At 40.8% G+C, this 14,137-nt stretch overlaps 1 protein-coding gene across 1 annotated transcript in view; it reads right to left on the bottom strand.

Annotated features, from left to right (window-relative positions):
• The window catches only part of LGR4 (leucine rich repeat containing G protein-coupled receptor 4), a 104,484-nt gene that overhangs the window by 66,350 nt on the left and 23,997 nt on the right, over window positions 1–14,137 (bottom strand). The window lies entirely within an intron of this gene.

Below are 14,137 nucleotides of genomic sequence, written 5' to 3'. Positions count from 1 at the left end.
TCAGAACAAAAGGACTGTCCATTCAAAGAACTGACTAATCCGTGCAAGATGACCAATCCTCAAGAGCACTCCATCCACACAGTAGGATTATTTCAGTTGTGGGCAGGAGAACGTGAGTAAAAGCACTGGCTTTGCAGCAAGGCTGCCTGAGTTCAAATTCAAGTCCCACCACGTATTAGCTGTGTGATCTTCAACAGATGGATTAAATTCTGTGCTTCAGCTTCCTCATCTACAAATGATGCATCAGGGCATCCACCTCACAAGGTTGCTGTGAGAATAACGTAATTCATCATGTAAAGTATTTGGATCACGCTGACATATGGAAAGTACTCCATGCACACTGGTTGTAATATATCACATCCTGCTGGTTATTATCCCCAGGTCTTTGGCAAATTCCTGGCACTGGTGGTTCAGGACTGAAATACTGGTCTGTATAGCAGAGGATTGCCACTCATTCCTAGGCTAGGAATAAAAAGGTACTCTCCACATACCAGGAGCACTAATCCTACTTAAGATGGGCTAGTCCTTACAATTCCCTAAATCCTCCTTCCCACAGTTTCCTACTGTACTCCGGTAGCCTTTTCCACTTGAACACCTTCTCTCCCCAGCCACTATCTTTGACCTTGCCTTCAAAATGCTCAGAAACAAAACAAGTATTTGTTTAACAAATTAGACATTTTCTGGAAGATGACTGCAGTTGAATGAAATTGCACAGAGGTGGTCAAGCCACAGGATAAAGAGTACAGGAGGCCGGGCACAGTGGCTCATGCCTGTAATCACAGCACTTTGGGAGGCCAAGGTGAGTGGATCACAAGGTCAGGAGTTCAAGACTAGCTTGGCCAACATAGCAAAGCCCCATCTCTACTAAAGATATAAAAAATTAGCTGGGCGTGGTGGTGCGTGCCTGTAATCCCAGCTACTCGGGAAGCTGAGGCAGAATCACTTGAACCCAGGAGATAGAGGCTGCTATGAGCTGAGATTGCGCCATTGCACTCCAGCCTGAGCGACAGGGTGAGACTCCTTCTCAAAAAAAAAAAAAAAAAAAAGAGTATAGGAGACTGGCTGACCTACTTCATATAAAGTGTTTGTCCCAGAGAAGACCCAATGGCAAAATTCAAAGAGGAGGACACGGAAAAAGCAGCCTAATTCTGCCCTTCAAATAACAGAGGAAAATGAAGAAATCATGGAAAAGCAATTGACATACAACAAAGAACTTCTGGATATAGACAGAATTTACAGACAGCAGCAAATATCTTAGAGTTACTAGGAACACCCAAGAGTGTCTAAAGAGTGTCTCCACTTATAAAGGCCCCCCACTGCTTCTGGAAGCAAATTTAAACTCCTCTCCATCCCATGAAAGAAGCTGAGATTCTCCATCAGTTACACTACCTTAATCTTCTTTGCATGCTTCACCTATACTCATCTGCTCTGGCTAGGTCCTCTTCCTCTAGATGTCCTTACCCCCAGATCCTCCCCACCACAATAGCTGGTTCCTTCCCACTGCACCAGTGCTACTCAAAACCTGGGTAGTTTGTAAACTGCTAACATTCCACAATGAGACAAGCAGAGCTGCTGAAAGTTCACGTCATGGCAACGTGACAAATTTTATGTTTTGAATCAGTAAGAACTTTGGATTTGTATTATATAGGCTTTCTTTGTTCCATTTTATTTTTCTGAAAATTAATCTTTATATTTTATAAAAACATAAACCATATTGGATTGGAAATTAAAAAAAAAAAAAAACTGGCACATTAGCACAAAAATGTTAAGGAACACTACGCTACATCATTCACAGGGAACACTCTTCCATTCTTTTCTCCCACAACCTAACGTTCTTCAAAGTGTGCTCTAAACTATCCTCCCTGAACAGTCTCACTCAACGTGAATGTTTTTCTCATAGTTTGTACCCCATCATCACATAAGCTGTTGGAATTTTTTAAATGAACTAAACAAAAAGGCAAAACAAATCATTCAGTCTATTCCTGTGCAAGTTCTTTGCACTAAGGGGCCTGTCTTTATTCGCTTTATGCTTCTCTCATCCTTTGCACAACAGAGAGGCAGCACGATGCGGTGGTTCAACTTCTAGGTTAAAATGGAATTTAAAAATGGAGTCCAGCTCCCATGGGCCACAGCCAAACTTTGGCCATGTGACCTGAAGTAAGTCCCTTAACTCTTCTGAGCTTCTAGTTTCTCTTCTGGGATGTGATGCCGGCATAGCATGCAAAGGAATCCCAACTCTAAAATTAAATGATGTCTGTTTGTTCTTAGAAAGGCTCTCAGGTTCCTCACAGGCAAATGGGAAAATATCTGCCCTACCACAGGGCTGGGAATACTGGAAAGCACCATTAAAACTACAGAGTCTCCTGGGAACTTAAAGCATTTTTATTACTATTCTACATATACTAGGTGACCATGCAGAATTCATGAACCAAACATAGAAACTTCATGTATTCAGCCTCCAAAACTGAAGGCCAGGACAGTGAGGGATCTGGAACACGATGAGGACAGACACTGAAAAGAGAGGCTATTTGTATTTTTAGTGGAGATGGGGGTTTCATCATGTTGGCCGGGCTGGTCTTGAACTCCTGACTTCAAGTGATCCTCCCACCTCAGCCTCCTGAAGTCCTGGGATTACAGGCGTGAGCCACCATGCCCAGCTCATCAACTATTTTCAATACATCTAGTGCCAGACTGGAGGCAAATGATTCATATACCTTAACCTAACAATAATCCTAAGAGGTAGGTCCCATGCTATTCTTATTTTACAGAACTGGAAACGGAACTTCTTAAAGTTACCTCACAGCCAGGATCTTAATACCCAAACAATCTCCAAAATCCTGTCTCCCTAATCACTACACCATAAAGGAAAGAAAAGAAAACTATCAGGCACTAATAAATGATTTTAAGAAATGTTCTAGGCCAGCCGCGGTGGCTCATGCCTGTAATCCCAGCACTTTGGGAGGCCGAGGCAGGTGGGTCACCTGAGGTCGAGAGTTTGACATCAGCCTCACCAACATGGAGAAACTCTATCTCTACTGAAAATACAAAATTAGCCAGGCGTGGTGCACATGCCTGTAATCCCAGCTACTCGAGAGGCTGAGGCAGGAGAATCGCCTGAACCCAAGAGGCAGAGGTTGGAGTGAGCTGAGATTGCGCCATTGCACTTCTGCCTGGGCAACAAGAGTGAAACTCCATCTCAAAAAAAATAAAAAATAAATGCTCTAAAACTACTCGTTTATCCAGGAAATTTATCTTGGATGGATAAACTACAAAGACAAATGCTTCACTTAGCTTGGTGAAAAGTGAAGACACTTATATAACACTACATATATATATATATATATATATATATATATATATATATATGTATGTATGTATGTAATAGTGTTTTCACCATATATTTCATCATGTATATGGAGAAGAAAAAAAAGGACAAAATCCCAGGAAAATAAATCATGATAGCAGTAAAGATACTTTCTACGAGTCCTACAATTTTTGTCATTATAGCTTATAACATGGCAATAAAAATAGCTATTTGACTACTCTCTCATCACAGGTGTTAATATCATTTGTTCATAATGTTATCACACACCTATCATACAGCTGCAAGTAACTCTAACCCTACATGTCCTATGCTTGCAAATCCTGAATTTATTTGACAGATAGGCCCTTAGCTATACCAGACTTTGCACTGCATTGCAAGGATAAGAGGGGATGTTGAAGGGAGGTGGAGGGATTTGAGGGGGTGGGAACAGCACTAAAAAACCTGGCACTCATCTGCCTGTTTGGTTGCGAACTAGTTTTAATTTCAAATAATCCCCCCTTCCATTTTACTTTGGTTCTTCTGCTGTTTCCACCCAATATTTAGATAGCTACATGAGCCAAAAAAGTTGGAATGGGTCTTAAATTTGGGGGCCAGCAGGCTAAAAACCTTGGCCCAGAATGCAAACTGCCACTTATGTGGCTGAGTCAGGACAACCAACGTAAACATGTAAGTTAGTCCAAATATACACACACTCGTTTATATTTTAAAACTTATTTTGCATCTTAGCAATTTCTTCTCTAAAAATAGCCAAGGAACTCTACTGTTTTGGCCAATTTTTTTTTATAAATTGCTATTTTGAAAAGAAATTATAATTATCCATGTGTGTTGAACAGACCAAAGACATGCTACTATTTTCTTGTGTTGAGAAAAGTTTCAAAGTGCTACCTAGAAGCAATCATTAAAACCAATGTATCTCCATAAAATGCACTTTTTACCAAATGCTTTATAAATAAGTAGTGAGTTGAGAAAGAGTCGCTATTTTTATTGCATATCACCTGGTCAGGTATTTCCTGCAAGAAAAGGGACTAGATCGTCCTTCCAATCCCTGTAATGCTGTAATGCTAGGCATTAAAAAAAGGTGGTCCTACTTCTAAAGCCTTTATAGATTTTTACCTGAATCTCTTTAAAAGGACTAGTGGGGTGGGGGGTGTGTGTGTGTGTGTGTGGGTGTGTGTGTGTTGTGTGTTGTGTGTGTGTGGGGGGTTTATGCTAGTGGGGTGGTGTGCACGTGGTGGGGGTTATGCTAGTGGGGTGGTGTGTGTGTGTGTATTTATGCTAGTGGGGTGGGGTATGTGGGGGGGCAGTTTATGCTAGTGGGGTGGTGTGTGTGTGTGTTTATGCTAGTGGGGTGGTGTGTGTGTGTATTTATGCTAGTGGGGTGGGGTATGTGGGGGGGCGGTTTATGCTAGTAGGGTGGTGAGTGTGTGTTTATGCTAGTGGGGTGGTGTGTGTGTGTGTGTTTATGCTAAAAGAAATCATAAGGCTGAGCACAATGGCTCAAGCTTATAATTCCAGCACTTTGGACTTTGGGAGGCCCAAGCAGGAAGAGTCCTTGAGCCCAGGAGTTTGAGAGTTTGAGATCAGCCTGGGTAACATAATGAGACTCCGTCTCTACAAAAAAGATTAAAAATACAGCCGGGAGGGGTGGCGTGCCCCTGTAGTCCCAGATACTCAGGACAGGGGTGAGGGGGCTGAGATGGAAGGACCACTTGAGCTTGGGAGGTTGAGACTGCAGTGAGCTACAATCCACTGCACTCCAGCTTGGGTAACACAGCAAGACTCTGCCCACCCCAGGGAAAAAAAGAAAGAAAGAAACCACAGAGATGACCTAGTTCAAGTCATTCTCACCCCCACCTTTGGAACCTGTACAGATGAGTAAATCAAAAGTGATTTCTTTATTCAAAGTCACACAACTAGAATCGAGACCCAAATCTTGGTCTGGGCATTTCCCACATTTCTCCCAATGCAAACTGATAACTAGTATGTATTACATAAAAATATCAGAATCTAAAAATTACAAGGGATGGCAAAACAAATGCAAGTCTAGAATGAATAGCTATTTTCCTTACCTAAGACATTTATACTCTTCTGAAGAATGTATAGCAATAGTTCTCAACCAGGAGTGATTTAGCATTGGAGACATTTGGCAATGTCTGAGGATATTTTTGGTTGCCACAACTTGGCAGGCAGGAGCTGGGAGGTTACTGGTATCTAGTGAGTAGGGGCCAGGGGTGGTGTTAAGCCTCCTACAATGCATGGGACAGGCCCTATGATGGTTAATTTTATGTGTCAACTTATTAAGCCATAGAGTACTCACATATTTGGTTAAACAATATTCTTGGTATATATATTAGGGTGTTTCTGGATGAGATTACCATTTTAATCAATAAACCGAGTGAACCAGATTGCACTCCTTAATGTGGATGGGCCTCATCCAATCTGCTGAAGGTCATAATGCAATTAAAAGGTAAAGTAAGTGAAAATTTGCTCTCTCTGCCTAACTGTCTTTGAGCTGAGACACTGGCCTTCTGACTCATACTTGAACTAGAACTTACATCATTGACTCTCTTGGCTCTCAGGCCTTCAGACTGTTACTGACACTTACACCATCAGCTCTCCTGCATCCCAGGCCTTCAGTCATGGACTGGAACTATACTTCCAATAACTACCTGAGCCATTTCCTTTTAATCAATCTCAGTAAACACATATATATATATCCTATATATATTCCACTGGTCCTATTTCTCTGGAAAATCCAGACTATTACATGCACCTACAACAAGAATTATCCAGCATAAAATGTCAATGCCAAGGTTAAAAAACTCTGATGTATAAGAATATTGACATTTTCATAATGGAGATGTCATGATGATAAATGGAAATTTACCATTTTAAATGTACAGTTCAGTAGCATCCATCACTACCATTCATACATACAAAACTTTTTTCATCTTGCAAAACTGAAACTCTACCAATTAATCAATAACTCCCTATTCCCCACTCCCCCTACCCCTTGGCATCCACCATGCTTTCTGTCTCTATGAATTTGACTACTCTAAGTACCTATATGAATGGAATTATACAGTGTTTCTCCCTTTGTGACTGGCTTATTTCACTTAGCATGTCTTCAAAGTAGCATGTGTCAGGATGGATTTCCTTCCTTTTTAAGGCTAAATGATATTCTATTGTATATACGTACACATCACATTTTGTTTATCCAATTACCCATTAATGGACATGTGAGGTGCTTCCACATTTTGACTACAGTGAATAATATTGCTATGAACACAGGTGTGCAAATATTTCTTTAACATCCTGCTTTCAATCTGGGGGGAATACATATACCCAGGAATGAAACTGCTGGGTCATATGGCAACTCTATTTTTAATTTTTTGAGGAACCACCACACTGTTTTCTGCAGAAGCTATGCCATTTTACATTCCCTTGGGTGCATTTTTACTTGGCAATGCTCTCAATAGCAGAAGTTTTCTTCTGTCTACCACTCTCTGCTCCACTTCCCTCCCTGTACCCTGGCCATTTCATGAAGCAAGTAGTGAGTCAATACTTTAAAAACTGAGACACTCTTTAAAGACACCCCAGGGAGTGATTTTTTTAATATGAATTGTCACCCTCTAGTAGGATTTTTCCTCGAGGTAGGATTTCTTTTTTCTTTTCTTTTTTTTTTTTTTAAAGACAGAGTCTCACTCTATCACCTAGGCTGGAATGCAGTGGCACAATCTCAGCTCACTGCAATCTCTACCTCCTAGGTTCAAGTGGTTCTCCCACCTCAACCTCTCAAGTAGTTGAGATTATAGGCACCCACCACCATGCCCAGCTAATCTTTGTATTTTTAGTAGAGATGGGGTTTCACCATGTTGGCCAGGTTGGTCTTGAACTCCTGACCTCAGGTGATCCACCTGCCTTGACCTCCCAAAGTGCTGGGTTACAGGCACAAGCCACCATGCCCAGCCTTGGGGCTGGATTTCTACAGCGCATCTTGACCACAGTGGAGGGGTGTAGAGAAGCACAGAACACATGGGAAGGAATACACCTGCCCACCCAGCAGATGGACCCTTCTCCAAGCCAATCCTGAAAGCCACCCTAGACTGCTGTCTGTGAAACCTGAGAAAAATAATCCCCAGGTCATCTCGAGTTTTCTATGTGGCACCTGTTTGTATTCTTTGAGAAAGAGAGTCTTTCTATTTTTAAGATCTCTTGTTTACATGCATCTTGTGGGAAAAGATTCTAGTTTTACAGAGCACAGTACCACTGTTGAGCTGACTTTCAATACAAGTTCAATGGTTTTCATGAGTTAAACCTTGGCAAAATGTAGTTTTGCATACTTACATGTGGGTTAATAGTAGGTCCAAGCTGCTTAGAAAGAATATGAAATTTCAATTAATTTGTAACTTTGTTCCCACAAAGACCCATAGGCTTGTCTTTACTTTTGACTAAGAAGTATGGTTAACATACCCGCATGGAACTGTCTGAAAGGGTAAGGTAATATCTCACATATCTAGAACTCCTTAAAGTAGGGGTTCTCAAATTGTGTTCTCAGAACGAGCGGCACCAATATCACTTGGAAATTTGACAGAAATACAAGTAACAGCCCCAACCCAGGTGGAAAGAATCAAAAATCCTAGAGGTGGGGCCCAGCAATGTGTTTTAGACAGCGCTCCCGGTGATTCTAATACACATTATGGTGGCACAAGGGAGAACCACTGCCCAGCTCTCACAAAGCATTTTTATGCTCGTGATATTATTTGGACTTCACAGCAACTTTACAAGTCAGTTAGGATTGGGAGAGTGTACCCTTTTACAAAATTGAGGAAATTGAGGCCCAGAGAAGTCACCTGACTTACCTAAAGTGAGACAGTTAAGCAAACAGAACAAGGAATTCATAGAACTAGAGAAATATTGGGGATCACAGAGTCAAGTATCCTCTACCCATAGGTGAGGCAACTAGAACCCAGAGGCTAAATGACGTGAAGAAGATCACACAATGCCATAATGGAAAGCCTTTTCTCCTGTCGAAGTTCCAACCTCACTCTTTTTTTTTTTTTTTTGAGCCAGTTCTGTCGCCCAGGCTGGAGTGCAATGGCACAATCTCGGCTCACGGCAACCTCTACCTCCCAGGTTCAAGTGATTCTCCTGCCTCAGCCTCCTGAGTAGCTGGGACTACAAGCATGTGCCACCATGTCCAGCTAATTTTTGTATTTTTAGTAGAGACGTTGTTTCACCATGTTGCCCAGGATAATCTTGTTCCCTTGACCTCGTGATCTGCCCACCTCAGCCTCCCAAAGTGCTGGGATTACAGGTGTGAGCCACCGCGCCCGGCCCATCCTCACTATCAAACCATTGCATCTAAGCAGTCAGCCTCTACTAGTTAACTACCTCCTCAAATGATGAGTTAAGTCGTATATGATAATATACATTTGAGTCCCTTAGTTACTTAAGGGACTTACTATGTATTTCACAAAAAAAGTGGCATCGGTAACTAAATAGACTGATTTCATAATTACCTAAAAAATCACCTTTGATAAGACACTAGGGTAAAAGGCTTAAAAGACAATGAGGTTGAAGGAATGGACAGTAGGTCTAACCAGAGAAAGAAATGAATGATAGAAAGTAAAAAGATCAAGGGACATGAGGGCTTAATGAGGCTGAAAAATTTGTATACATTGAGATAAAATTTGTTTTAAAAAGAGAGAGAGAAAGGTTGTAGTCAGGGGATTTAGCAGCTCTGCGTGCTAACAAAGTCCAAGATGTGGTCACTGGAGAAAAAGGCTAAAGTGGAGTTAAGACAGGGCTCACCAGTGTGATGGAGATAAATGAAATGAGAAGCAAAAGTGTCGGAAGGATTGTCCATGTTGGGTGAATGACAGAAGTTATGGCAGGGGAGAGGATGGCAGAAATCATAAGATCAACTTGGTACCCAATTCTCCTTTAAAGGGGGCCAACAGACAAGCCAGTAGATGATAGTACTTGCAAGGGATCAGAACTGAAGGTCATGGACCACCAATGGAACAGAGGTTGTGAGTGAAGATGAAAGCCCAGTGACCTACGAGCAGCAACGAGGAGTGGTGAGAATCAATGCTATTCTCTTAACAGTGTAGAAAGATGAGCAGCCTCTAACCAAAAGTCTGCAGGGGAAGCAGTTCCTCAGGGAAGAGCTAGTGAAGAGGCTGAGACAGAGAAAAGTGTATCAACCATGGAAGAGGGTTAGACAGAATGGGGCAAGCAAGGGTTTGGGATTAAGAAGAGGAGTAGGAAATAAAACCAGGGAAGAAGAGACAAGCAACCCAGTTCCAATACCACCTTTTGTGGGAGGTCTGCAAATAGTAGAACTACTCACTCTTTTGTGGGGGTGAAAATGACATCCAAAGAGCACGACAGGCCACAAGATGAACCTCAATATTAAACACCTTGTTCAACTAATAATTTAGTCCCATGCAGCTACACAACTACGTTACCTACCTTGCCACAAAACTTTGTTTTGTTTTGTTTTACAATTTTAGAGACCTCATCCTTCCATTTTAATGTAGTGATATCTACAGAGGACTTATAATCATCTTCAAAACACATCTAAGGAGTAGTGAGTTAAATGTCCCACTATGTTGTCAACAACAACAAAAAAACCACAGGTGATTTTCTAAAGATTACAGAGTAAGATAGCACCAGACCTGAGAAGACTCTGAAATGAATTATGACAATAGTTCACAAAGAAAGAGTCGATATTTCACGTTCTTCACATTGTACACAGAGCTGTGTTGGTTCTGTTCTAGACAAATGAGAAGAGAGGGCTACAGAGAGAAGCCATTTATTTTCATTAAATTATCCCTGAAAATGGAATCCTCTGCTACTTGAAAATCTGGGAGGAAGAAGACTAATTAAGTAAGAAGCAAAGTTTGGTTTCAGATTTTAGTATAAAGAGCTGTTCACAGCAAAAGAGAAATAAAGGAAGTTAGTATTAATCAAATGTTTTCTATATAACAGGGACTGTGCTGACACATATATATCATGCTCAACTCATTTACTTCTCACAACCATTCTAACAGACAGGTACTATTTATTAACTCCAATTAGAGGATGAAACTGAGGCTCAGAAAGGTTAAGAAACTTGCCCAAGGAGGCACTGGACAGGGCACTTTATCCACAGCACAAGGATGCCTCAAAAATGGAAGGCCTAGAATCTTACTGAAAGAAATCCCGGCTGATCTCTGGTCTCCAAACCCCATCTCCCACTCCACTGTCTAAGGGCATATCAGAGTTGGGTGGATCCTGAGAGCTGAAACATGTGCCTCTCTCCTGGCTACAACTATTATTACACACTCATGTAATACCATCACACAATGGGAAATTGCTCCCGAAGTTCATTCCTACCATTGAACACCAGAGAGGTTGGAAGTCTGAACTAACGGGTAGGTGGTCTCTGAGACGCATGTTTCCCACCTAAGTAGTCTGTATATTAAAACAGCTTGAGACTCAGGCAAGACTACTCTATTTTCCCCTAATTACTTCGCCACTTTAACAAGCTTTGAAGGATTTTATTAAAATGAAATGGGAAAAGGCTGAAGCAGCTTACAAATGTACAAATTTTAAAATATCTTTATATAACTTTAAGGCTGAATCCATACACAAAGAGCTGTTAAAAATATATACATAGGTATTTATATACATATATGTTGTTTTTTAAAGAGAACTATGAGACAGTTGAAACATTAAAATGACCCTTTCATGATAAATTCCAGGACAAATTCATAACAGGAGTCAGACAGATTTTGTTTTCTACCAGAGTTCTATAAAAATAAACTGTAATCACAACATCCTTGTGGTAGTAAAAGGCCATATTTGCCTGCAGTTAAATCCAACAGCAGCTGCTCTATGGAAAAAGACGGCCCAATAATTGGCTTCTTTCACCTCTGTTAATCACGAACAAAAGTGTCATTCAGTTTCAAAATGGACAAAATGCTCCAATGGATGGTCAGCTAGCTGAGCCAATGGGGTGGAATAACAATAACCCTGTAGCATTTTCCTTTTTCCTTTTGTTTGGTCTTTCAAAGCCCTTAATTAAGACCTGCACAAAGCACCCCTACAGGCTTTTTTCAATGAGGCATTACACGCCTGTTTTCTTGTATTTAAAGAAAAAAAAATAGCAGGGATTTTCTGAAACACATTAAACAGAATACACAATTTCCATTTATTTGCAACTGAAATACTGTTAAAATTTTAGAGCTTAAATATTATCATCAGTAACAAAGCAAGTTCTTTCCATTTCAGGCTTGGGGAGTAGAGGGTAAAAAGAGGGACTAGTGAGAAGGAGGCGGGAAAGCTAGAGCTGACAGAGGCAGGAGAGTGTCAACTCAAAGAAGTGCTGTTAAACCATTTCTCCAGAAATAAAACTGCAAGCAGCCATAATTTAGAAAGACCTAGATTAGTCTCCAAACTTTTCAATAGCTTAGCACCTACAAACTGAAAGAAACAGCAAAACACATGAAATATTCTTAGAGCAAACAAGTAGTCAACCGAGACAAAGGGTAATACAAGTTGGAATTGAATCTGCTTCTGAGACACTCCTTAAAAAATCACACACAAAAATATATTTTTACAATTAATAGTCTCTGTAAGAACTTTGTGTAGGCCTATAATTGATTTCTTTTTCTATCTTGGCCTTTAAAAAGCTTCATATAATTAGAATGGATAAGAATCAGAATGTCCAGCTTTAAAAATATCCATAGCCTAATTAAGTTTTCATTATTCAATTTTCTTTTTGCACAACTTTAAAAAAGGCTGCTGTGTTCATTTTTAAATGCTCTGAAATATAATCTTTCCAGGTTTCAGACTGTTCTGAAAATACCTAGTTCTGCCCATAATTTGTTCTTCCCTCCCCCCTCACAAGTATCCTGAGTGACAGCTTAATGTGACAGCTTTCTTGCCACAATTCACCAAAGGGGAGTGGCAGGTAGGGTTCTCAGAGAACAAATACCTAACAAAGCCATCATTCTGGGGAGTTACTTTCAATCTGTCAATCCAATCCATCAAGTGGAATGTGCTCCACTATTCTCTTGTAAATGTGCTTATTTCAAACAAGGCAGAACTCGGGCAGCTGCCCTACAGAAGACTAAATGACCCAGCTCAAATGTCACCTCTGCTGTGAAGCCTTCCAATCCCCAAGGCAGAGTAAATTCCCCTCCTCTTTGCTCCCACAGTCCTTTGTTCACCCCTCCTTTGGGGTACTCTCATACTGCATTTTATTTGTGCATGTCTATCTTTTTCCACCAAACCCTATCACCTATGGACACATGTAGGTCAATGTGACAGACAGGAGGGCACAAGCTCTGGAGTCAGACTATGTGGCTTCAAATCCCAGTTAGAGATTATAAATCATGACCTTGGATATATATTTTCAATGTATTTGACTAATGCATATTTAAACAATTTATACCTCAGTTTTCTGCGCTTAAAAGATGGAGCTAAAGAATACCTCTCACACAGCTGTTATGACGATCAAGTGAACTCACAAATATAAAGCTCTTAGCATGATGTCTGGTATACAGGAAGGGCTTCACAAATGTTAAAACAGGAAGCACAGTTCATATTGTCCCTCCTCCCCCAAGGAATACAGCAGCCCATCTGTAAGTACAATAGAGGCTGGGTTCAGTGGCTCACACCTGTAATCCCAGCATTTTGGGAGACCAAGGTAGGATAGTGTGAGGTAAGAAATTTGAGACCAGCTAGGCAAGACAGGAAAATTTCAAAATTATTCAAGCCTAGTGGTGCGTGCCTGCAGTCCCAGCTGCTCAGAAGGCAGAGGCAGGTAGATCTCTTGAACCTGGACGTGAAGGTTGCAGTGAGCTTAAATGGCGCCACCGCACTCTAGACTGGGCAACAAAGCAAGACCCTGTCTCGAAAAAAAAGAAAAACAGTGCAGTAGGCACACATTTGATATTCGTGGTATAAACTTTGGCTAAGTAAGTTAATTAATAAAATATCGCCAGTAAAACAGAATATCAAAAGACAATCTGTCTACATCCTTCCAATTATTCAACATCTAAGAGTATGTTACATGCAAGGCACAAATAAAAGCCAGGAAAGAACTAAAAAGATGCTGGGTGAGAGTTAATTCCTGCCCTTAGAGAGCTTACTAACGATTCTGGAATGAAGCTGATAGGAGGTCAGCGGGAGTGGTTGCACAAGATACAGGTCATAAAGACCCCCTCTGATAAAACAGGATGCAATAAAGAAGCTGGCCAAAACCTGCCAAAACCAAGGTGAGATGAAAGCTTCCTCTGGACATCCTCACTGCTTATTATATGCTAATCATAATACATTAGCATACTAAAGGAACCTCCCACCAGTGCATGACAGTTTACAAATATCATGGCCATGTCCAGAAGTTACCCCTATATGGTCTAAAAGGGGTAGGAACCCTCAGTTCTGGGGAACTTCCTGCCCCTTTCCTGGAAAACTCGACTAATCCACCCTTTGTTTAGCATATGATAAAGAAATAACTATAAAAATAGCTAACCAGCAGCCCTTGGGGTTGCTCTGGCTATTTTATTCCTTTACATTCTTAATAAACCTGCTTTCACTTAACTCTGTCGCTCATTCTTGAATTCCTTCTTGTGCGAAGCCAAGAATCTCTGTGGTCTCCTAGGCTGAATCCCAATTTTGGGGTTCATCCTGTAACAAAGCATCTAGAAATATGTCTATTGTATTCATGGCTGACACTATGCTTTCACGATATTTTTGATTAGTGTGCATTTTCTCAACAGTGTGTTAAGTGTTTAAATATTTAAAAAATATGTATAT

This window comes from Aotus nancymaae, unplaced genomic scaffold (genome assembly GCF_030222135.1).
Source record: "Aotus nancymaae isolate 86718 unplaced genomic scaffold, 86718_ANA_hifiasm-v0.15.2.pri h1tg000059l, whole genome shotgun sequence".
NCBI classification, from domain to species: domain Eukaryota; kingdom Metazoa; phylum Chordata; class Mammalia; order Primates; family Aotidae; genus Aotus; species Aotus nancymaae.
The sequence above is the reverse complement of the archived record's forward strand: the minus strand, read 5'-3'. Positions and strand labels throughout refer to the sequence as shown.